This window comes from Cherax quadricarinatus, chromosome 6, assembly GCF_038502225.1.
Source record: "Cherax quadricarinatus isolate ZL_2023a chromosome 6, ASM3850222v1, whole genome shotgun sequence".
Taxonomy (NCBI): Eukaryota; Metazoa; Arthropoda; class Malacostraca; order Decapoda; family Parastacidae; genus Cherax; species Cherax quadricarinatus.
Window position 1 is genome coordinate 53,252,222 of NC_091297.1, and position 10,000 is coordinate 53,262,221.

Consider the following 10,000-nt stretch of genomic DNA (forward strand, 5'->3'; position numbering starts at 1 on the left):
ATCCCCTACCCACTCTGAAACCTCCTTGCTCATCCGCAATCCTACATTCTGTCTTAACCTCAAATTCTTTCAATAATAACCCTACCTTACACTTTTCCTTGTATACTCAGTAAACTTATTCCTCTATAATTTTTACAATCTCTTTTGTCTCCCTTCCCTTTATATAAAGGAATTATACATGCTCTCTGCCAATCCCTAGGTACCTTCCCCTATTTCATACATTTATTAAACAAAAATGCCAAACACTTCAGCACTATATCTCCCCCTGCTTATCCCGTCAGTTCCAGATGCTTTACCCCCTTTCATTCTACGTAATGCCTCACGCACCTCCCCCACACTCACATCCTGCTCTTCTTCACTCCTCAAAGATGGTATACCTCCCTCGCCAAAGCATGAAATTACCGCCTCCCTTTCTTCGTCGACATTTAAAAGTTCCTCAAAATATTCCCGTCATCTACCCAATAGCTCCAGCTCCCCATCTACTAACTCCCCTACTCTGTTTTTAACTGACAAGTCCATTCGTTCCCAAGGCTTTCTTAACTTGTTAATGTCACTCCAATTTTTTTCTTATTTTCAACAAAATTTCTTGACAGTGCCTCTCCCACTCTATCATATACTCTCCTTTTACACTCTCTCTCACCACTCTCTTCACCTTTCTTTTACTCTCCACGTACTCTACTTTTCTTATAACACTTCTGCTTTGTAAAATCCTCTCATAAGCTACCCTTTTTCTCTTTTCTCACACCCTTTACTTCATCATTCCACCAATCACTCCTCTTTCCTCCTGCACCCACCCATCTATAGCCACAAACTTCTGCCCCACATTCTAATACTGCATTTTTAAAACTAATCCAACCCTCTTAACCCTCCCCCCCCCCCATTACTCATACTTGCACTAACCCACCGTTCTGCCAATAGTTGCTTATATCTCACCCGAACTTCTCCCTCCCATAGTTTATTCACTTTCACCTCTCTCTTACTTGTTGTTGCCATTTTCCTTTTGTCCCATCTACCTCTTACTCTTACTGTAGCTACAACTAAATATTGATCCGATATATCAGTTGCCCCTCTATGAACATGTACATCCTGAAGCCTACCCAACAACTTTTTATCCATCAATATATAATCTAACAAACTACTTTCATTAGGTGCTATATCATACCTTGTATATTTATTTATCCTCTTTTTCATAAAATATGTATTACTTACTACCAAACCTCTTTCTACACATAACTCAATTAAAGGCTCCCCATTTCCATTTACCCCTGGCACCCCAAATTTACCTATTACTCCCTCCATAACAGTTTTACCCATTTTAGCATTGAAATCCCCAACCACAAGTACTCTCACACTTGGTTGAAAACTCCCCACGCATTCACTCAACATTTCCCAAAACCTCTCTCTCTCTCCTCTATAATTCCATCTTCTCCAGGTGCATATACACTTACTATAACCCACTTTTCATATCCAACATCTATTTTACTCCACATAATCCTTGAATAAATACATTTATACTCCCTCTTTTCCTGCCATAGCTTATCCTACAACATTATTGCTACTCCTTTGTTATCTCTAACTCTATTTGAAACCCATGACTTAATCCTAGTTACTTCTCTCCACTGAAACTCTTCCACCCCCTTCAGCTTTGTTTCACTTAAAGCCAGGACATCCAGCTTCTCATTCATAACTTCCACAATTATATCTTTCTTATCATTCGCACAACATCCACGCACATTCAGACTTCTCACTTTGACAGTTTTCTTATTATTATTATTTTTAGCAATCTGTACAGGAAAAGGGGGAAACTAGTGCATTGTTCCCGGCATTTTAGTTGACTTTTACAACACGCATGGCTTACGGGAGAAAGATTCTTATTCCACTTCCCCATGGATATAAAAGGAAAAGTAATTAGAACAAGAACTATTAAGATAAAATCAAAGAAAACTCAGATGAGTGTGTATAAATAAACATGTACATGTATGTGTAGTGTGACCTAAGTGTAAGTAGAAGTAGTAAGACATACCTGTAATCTTGCATATTTATGAGACAGAAAAGAGACACCAGCAATCCTACCATCATGTAAAACAATTACAGGCATTCGTTTTACATTCACTTGGCAGGACGGTAGTACCTCCCTGGGTGGTTGCTGTCTACCAACCTACTACCTGTATGTGTGTGTGTGTGTGTGTGTGTGTATATATATATATATATATATATATATATATATATATATATATATATATATATATATATATATATATATATATATATATATATATATATATATATATATATAATATATATACAGATAGATAGATAGATCGATAGATAGAAATATACAAGCAGAACAACCACTCTGGAAGATTAGTGAACTTCTACGTAATTTCTCACATTATCACAGCTCCTTGATAATGTGAGAATTCGCGAAAGTGCATGGAACTTCACAATTTTTTCGCAATAGTTGTTCTCCATATTGTGATATTAGTTCTTTACTGTGATCTTATTGCATATATATTCATGGGTTTGTGTGTGTGTGTGTGTGTGTGTGTGTGTATGAGTTTGTGTATGTGTACTCACCTATTTGTACTCACCTATTTGTGGTTGCAGGGGTCGAGTCACAGCTCCTGGCCCCGCCTCTTCGCTGATTGCTACTAGGTCCTCTCTCTCCCTGCCCCATGAGCTCTATCATACCTCGCCTTAAAACTATGTATGGTTCCTGCCTCCACCACATCACTTTCTAGGCTATTCCATGGCCTGACTACTCTATGACTGAAGAAATACTTCCTAACATCCCTTTGATTCATCTGAGTCTTCAACTTCCAATTGTGACCTCTTGTGTCTGTGTCCCATCTCTGGAACATCCCGTCTTTGTCCACCTCGTCTATTCCGCGCAGTATTTTATATGTCGTTATCATGTCTCCCCTGACCCTCCTGGCCTCCAGTGTCGTCAGGCCGATTTCCCTCAACCTTTCTTCATAGGACAATCCCCGTAGCTCTGGGACTAGTCTTGTTGCAAACCTTTGCACTTTCTCTAATTTCTTGACGTGCTTGACTAGGTGTGGATTCCAAACTGGTGCTGCATACTCCAGTATGGGCCTGACGTAGATGGTGTACAGAGTCTTAAACGAATCCTTACTGAGGTATCGGAACGCTATCCGTAGGTTTGCCAGGCGCCCGTATGCTGCAGCAGTTATCTGATTGATGTGCGCCTCAGGAGATATGCTCGGTGTTATACTCACCCCCAGATCTTTTTCCTTTAGTGAGGTTTGCAGTCTTTGGCCATCTAAACTATATTTTGTCTGCGGTCTTCTTTGCCCTTCCCCAATCTTCATGACTTTGCATTTGGCAGGGTTAAATTCTAGGAGCCAGTTGCTGGACCAGGCTTGTAGCCTGTCCAGATCTCTTTGTAGTCCTGCCTGATCCTCGTCCGATTCGATTCTTCTCATTAACTTCACATCGTCTGCAAACAAGGACACTTCTGAGTCTATCCCTTCCGTTATGTCGTTCACGTATACCAAGAACAGCACAGGTCCTAGGACTGACCCCTGTGGAACCCCGCTTGTCACAGGCGCCCACTCTGACATCTCGTCGCGTACCATGACTCGTTGTTTCCTCCCTGTCAGATATTCTCTGATCCATTGCAGTGCCTTTCCTGTTATGTGTGCCTGGTCCTCTAGCTTTTGCAGTAACCTCTTGTGAGGAACTGTGTCGAAAGCCTTCTTGCAGTCCAAAAACACGCAGTCGATCCACCCCTCTCTCTCTTGTCTTACTTCTGTCACCTTGTCATAAAACTCTAGTAGGTTTGTGACACAGGATTTTCCTTCCCTGAAACCGTGCTGGTTGTCAATTATACACTTGTTTCTTTCCAGGTGCCCCACCACTCTCCTCCTGATGATCTTCTCCATGACCTTGCATACTATACACGTTAGAGATACAGGTCTGTAGTTTAGTGCCTCATGTCTGTCTCCCTTTTTAAAAATTGGGACTACATTTGCCATTTTCCATACCTCAGGGAGTTGCCCAGTTTCAAATGATGTGTTGAAGATCTTTGTTAATGGCTCACACAATATCTCTGCTCCCTCTTTAAGGACCCATGGAGAGATGTTGTCTGGTCCCACCGCCTTTGAGGTGTCAAGTTCGCATAGCAGCTTCTTCACCTCCTCCTTGGTTATATGTACCTCATCCAGCACTTGCTGGTGTGCCCCCCTGTTCTGATTTCTTGGAGTCCTACTGGTTTCCACTGTAAATACCTCTTTAAATCTTGTGTTGAGCTCCTGACATACCTCTCGGTCGTTTCTTGTGAATTCCCCATCACCCTTCCTCAGTCTGATTACCTGGTCCTTGACTGTTGTTTTCCTCCTGATGTGGCTGTACAACAGCTTCGGGTCAGTCTTTACTTTTGATGCTATGTCATTTTCATATTGTCTCTGAGCCTCCCTTCTTATCTGTGCATATTCGTTTCTGGCTCTTCGGCTGATTTCTTTATTTTCCTGAGTTCTCTGTCTTCTGTACCTTTTCCATTCTCTATTACACCTAGTTTTTGCCTCCCTACACCTTCGGGTGAACCAAGGACTCGTTCTGTTCTTCCCATTATTTCTGTTTCCCTTGGGAACAAACCTCTCCTCTGCCTCCTTGCATTTTGTTGCTACATAGTCCATCATTTCTTGTACTGGTTTTCCTGTCAGTTCCCTCTCCCACTGAATGTCTTGAAGGAAGTTCCTCATGCCTGAGTAGTTCCCCCTTTTGTAGTTTGGTTTTTCCCAGCCTATTCCTGCTACTCTCTCCACTTGGAGCTCAACTATGTAGTCGAAGCACAGAACCACATGATCACTAGCTCCCAGGGGCCTTTCATACATGATACCCTCGATGTCCGAACTACTCATGGTGAATACAAGGTCCAACCTTGCTGGTTCATCCTCTCCTCTCTCTCTGGTAGTGTCTCTAACATGTTGATGCATGAGGTTCTCCAGTACCACATCCATCATCTTGGCTCTCCATGTTTCGGGACCCCCATGGGGCTCCAGGTTTTCCCAGTCAATCTCCTTGTGATTGAAATCACCCATAACTAGTAACTTTGCTCCCCCCATGTGTGCTCTCCTGGCCACCTCGGCTAGTGTGTTGATCATTGCTCTGTTGCTCTCATCGTATTCTTCTCTTGGCCTCCTGCAGTTCTGTGGTGGGTTGTACATTACTGCAATTATCACCTTATGTCCCTCAGACTGGATTGTTCCTACTAAGTAGTCCCTTTCGCCCATGCCATCCATTCCTTCCATTTTCTCAAAACCCCACTGGTTTTTAATGAGCAGTGCAACTCCTCCTCCCCCTCTCCTCCCTCTGTCTTTTCTGAAGATCTGATATCCGGATGGAAAGATTGAATCTGTTATTATTCTGGTGAGTTTTGTTTCTGTGAGTGCTATTATGTCTGGGGATGTCTCTTTGATTCTTTCGTGCCACTCCTCATACTTGTTTGTTATTCCATCTGCATTTGTATACCACACCTTCAACTTCTTTTCTAAGACTGTGGTCTGGGAAGTATATTGGGGTTGGGGAAGTGGGAGACCTGGTAAGGAACTATGGGTTGTTGCTGTGGGGGTGAAGTTTGTAATGTAGTGGGTGGGGGCATTGGATGTGGCATGGGTGTTTTGATTTAGAGTGTTTGGTTGCACTGGGGTTGACCTGGTTGGGAGGCTTCTATAGAAAGTTGTGAGGGAGGCTGTATTAGATCTTCTTCCTGGGTCTGGGATCTCCTGTCTGTCTTCTCCATCCCCTCTCTTTCCTCCTTTCGCCTTTGTACCATCTCTCTCAGTTTCTTCCTTTCTTCTTGTGTTCTGTCGCGGTCGAGATACACCCTCCTGTATGCCGTCATGTCCCTTAATCGTGCTTTCTCCTGCAGTATCCTGGTCCGAGTCGCTTCTGCCTTGAAGGTCACTCTCACTGGCCGGGTTCTTTTTTTTACAAACCCCCCTATTCTCCGAAAATTTTCCAGCTGGGTCATATCGTCTTCTCCTATTGCTTTCATGATGCTTTCAATTGCTTTTTTTTTCCCCTTGTTTTCTTGCTTCATATGCTTCCCCTTCGACTTCCTGGAGCCCATACACAAGGACTGACCTCACCCTTTCATTCTCCCACTGCATATCCCTGTGTATCCCCTCATTTAATTTGGTTTCCTCCACTGCAGCTTTCCTTTCATCAGTTTCACTGGCTAAAGTACTTGGGCTCAGTGGCCTGTCATTTTTCCTTCTCGGCTTTCCTTGGGCTCTGTTGTTGTCTGTTAGGGCCTCCACATAAAGCTTAGCTCTTTCATTTGCTACAGTCTCCTCTGATAGAGCATCTCCATGCAGTTGTGCCCCTTCTTTCCCTACAGTCCCCTTATTTGTGGCTGAGGTAGCAGTCTCTGATGTCAATCCCAAGTGTGTGTGTGTGTGTGTGTGTGTGTGTGTGTGTGTGTGTGTGTGTGTGTGTGTGTGAGTGTGTGTGTGTGTGTGTGTGTTTGTGTATGTGTACACACCTAATTGTACTCAACCTAATTGTGGTTGCAGGGGTCGAGACTCAGCTCCTGGCCCCGCCTCTTCGCTGATCGCTACTTGGTCCTCTCTCTCTCTGCTTCCTGAGCTTTGTCATACCTTGTCTTAAAGCTATGTATGGTTCCTGTCTCCACTACGTCACTTGCTAGGCTATTCCACTTCCTGATGACTCTATGACTGTAGAAATACTTCCTAACATCCCTGTGACTCGCCTGAGTCTTCAGCTTCCAAGAGTGACCCCTTGTTTCTGTGTCCCCTCTCTGGAACAACCTGTCTCTGTCCACCTTATCTATTCCACGCAGTATTTTGTATGTCGTTATCATGTCTCCCCTTACCCTCCTGTCCTCCAGTGTCGTCAGTCCGATTTCCATCAACCATTCTTCGTAAGACATATCCATAAGGTCCGGAACTAGCCTTGTTGCAAACCTTTGCACTTTCTCTAGTTTCTTGATGTGTTTGACCAGGTGTGGGTTCCAAATTCGTGCTGCATACTCCAGTATGGGCCTGATGTACACAGTGTACAGTGTCTTGAACGATTCCTTACTAAGGTATCGGAATGCTATTCTCAGGTTTGCCAGGCGCCCATATGCTGCAGCAGTTATCTCGTTGATGTGTGCCTTCGGAGACATACTCGGTGTTATGGTCATCCCAAGATCTTCTTCCTTGAGCGAGGTTTGCAGTCTTTGGCCACCTAGCCTATACTCTGTCTGAGGTCTTCTTTGCCCTTTTCCGATCTTCATTACTTTGCATTTGGCAGGGTTGAATTCAAGAAGCCAGTTCCTGGACCACGTGTCCAGCCTGTCCAGGTCTCTTTGAAAACCTGCCTTATCCTTATCTGATTTAATTCTCCTCATTAAGTTCACATCATCTGCTAACAGGGACCCCTCTGAGTCTATCCCTTCCATCATGTCATTCACATATACCAAAAATAGCACTGGTCTTAGGACCGACCCCTGTGGGAACCCGCTCACCACAGGTGCCCACTGTGATACCTCATCCCGTACCATGACTCGTTGTTGCCTCCCTGTCAGGTATTCTCTGATCCATTGCAGTGCCCTTCCTGTTATACACGCCTGATCCTCTAGTTTCTGCATAATCTCTTGTGAGGAACTGTGTCGAATGGCTTCTTGCAGTCCAAGAAAATGCAATCAACCCACCCCTCTCTCTCGTGTCTTGCTTCTGTAACGTTGCATTAAAACTCCAGAAGGTTTGTGACACAGGGTTTGCCTTCATTGAATCCATGCTGGTTGTCGTTTATAATCTTGTTCCGTTCCTGGTGCTCCACCACTCACCTTCTGATAATCTTCTCCATGACTTTGCATGCTATACGCGTCAGTGACACTGATCTGTAATTTAGTGCCTCTTTTCTGTCTCTTTTTTTTAAAATGGGAACTGCATTTGCGGTCTTCTATACCTCAGGTAGTTGTCCAGTTTCAAGGGATGTGTTGAAGATTGCGGTTAATGGCTGATACAGTATATCTGCTCCCTCCCTGAGGACCCACGGGGAGATGTTGTCCGGTCCCATTGCCTTTGAGGTATCAAGGTCACTTAACAGCTTCTTCACCTCCTCCTCAGTTGTGTGCATGTCAACCAGCACTTGTTGGTCTATTCCCTGTTGGTGTCCACCTCTGTCCTGTCTTCCCAGAGTTCTTCCTGTTTCCACTGTGAATACTTCCTTAAATCTCGTTTTGAGCTTCTCGCATACCTCTTGATCGTTTCTTGCGAGTTCTCCACCTTTCACTGTTGTTCTTCTCCTAATGTGGCTAAACAGCAGTTTCGGGTCAGACTTGACTTTCGATGCTATGTCATTTTCGTACTGTCGCTTGGCCCCCCTCCTTATCTGTGTATATTCGTTTCTGGCTCTTCGACTGATCTCCTTGTTTTTCTGGGTCCTTTCCCTTCCGTACCTCTTCCATTCTCTAATGCACTTAGTTTTTGCCTCCCTGCACCTTCGGGTAAACCTAGGACCCACTTTGGTCTTCCCATTGTTTCTGTTGCCCTTGGGAACAAACCTTTCCTCTGCCTCCTTGAATTTTGTTGTTACATATTCCATCATTTCATTTTCTGACTTGCCTACCATTTCTCTATTCCACTGAACCTCCCGTAGGAAGTTCCTCATACCTGTGTAGTCCCCCCTTTTATAGTTTGACTTTTCCCATTATACTCCTGTTACCCTCTCAACTTGTAACTCTACTATGTAATTAAAACTCAGGACTACGTGGTCACTAGCTCCGGGAGGCCTCTCATATGTGATGTCATCAATGTCTAAACTACTCAGGGTGAACACAAGGTCCAGTCTTCCTGGTTCTTCCTTCCCTCTCTCTCTGGTAGTTTCCCTGATGTGTTGATGCATGAGGTTTTCCAGTACCACTTCCATTACCTTGGCTCTCCATGTTTCGGGACCCCCATGAGGCTCCAGGTTTTTCCAATTGATCTCCCTGTGGTTGAAATCACCCATAACTACTATGTAGTCCCTTTCTCAAATCTCGTCCATGCCTTCCATTTCCTCAAAACTTCATCGGTTTTTTATGAGCAGTGCATCCCCTCGTTCCCTTCTGCACCTTCTATCTTTCCTCAGGATCTGATATCCCAGTGGGAAGACTGTGTCTGTTATTGTCTCAGTGAGTTACGTTTCTGTGATTGCTATGATCTCCGGGAACTTCTCGTTGATTCTTTCATGCCACTCCTTGTATTTTTTGCTATTCCATCTATATTTGTGTGCCACACCTTCGGCTTCTTGTCTGTTAAAGTGGACCTGGGAGAATATTGGGGTAGGGGGAGCAAAAGCCCTGGGGGGCCTATGGGGATTTGTGGTGTGGGTGGGGTTTGTGATGGGAGGGTGAGGGCAGAGTGCCAGTACGGAGCTGCTGTAGGGGTGGGGTTTGTGATGTGGGTGGTGTGGGCAGAGGGAACAGTGTGTGGGTTTTGGTTGAGCTTGTTCAGTTTTGTTTGGGTTGTCACAGAAGCCAGTTGCTGGACCACGTGTCCAGCCTGCATGATCCTCATACGATTTAATTCTCTTCATTAACTTCACATTATCTGTAAACAGGGACACTTCTGAGACTATCCCTTCCATCATGTCATTTATAAATATCAAATACATCACTGGTCCTAGTCCTGACCCCTGTGAAACCACTCTCGTCACAAGTACCCATTCAAACACTTCGTCACGTACCATGACTCGCTGTTGCCTCCCTCTCACGTATTCTCTGATTCATTGCAGTGCTCTTCCTCTTATGCGTGCCTGATCCTCTAGCTTCTGCACTAATCTCTTGTGAGGAACTGTGTTGAAGACCTTCTTGCAGTCCAAGAAAATGCAATCTTCCCACCCCTCTCTCTAATGTCTTACTTCCGTTACCTTGTCATAAAACTACAGTAGGTTTGTGACACAGGATATTTCTTCCCTAAATCCATGCTGGTTGTCGTTTATAAGCTTGTTCCGTTCTTGGTGCTCCACCATCCTCCTCCTGAAAACA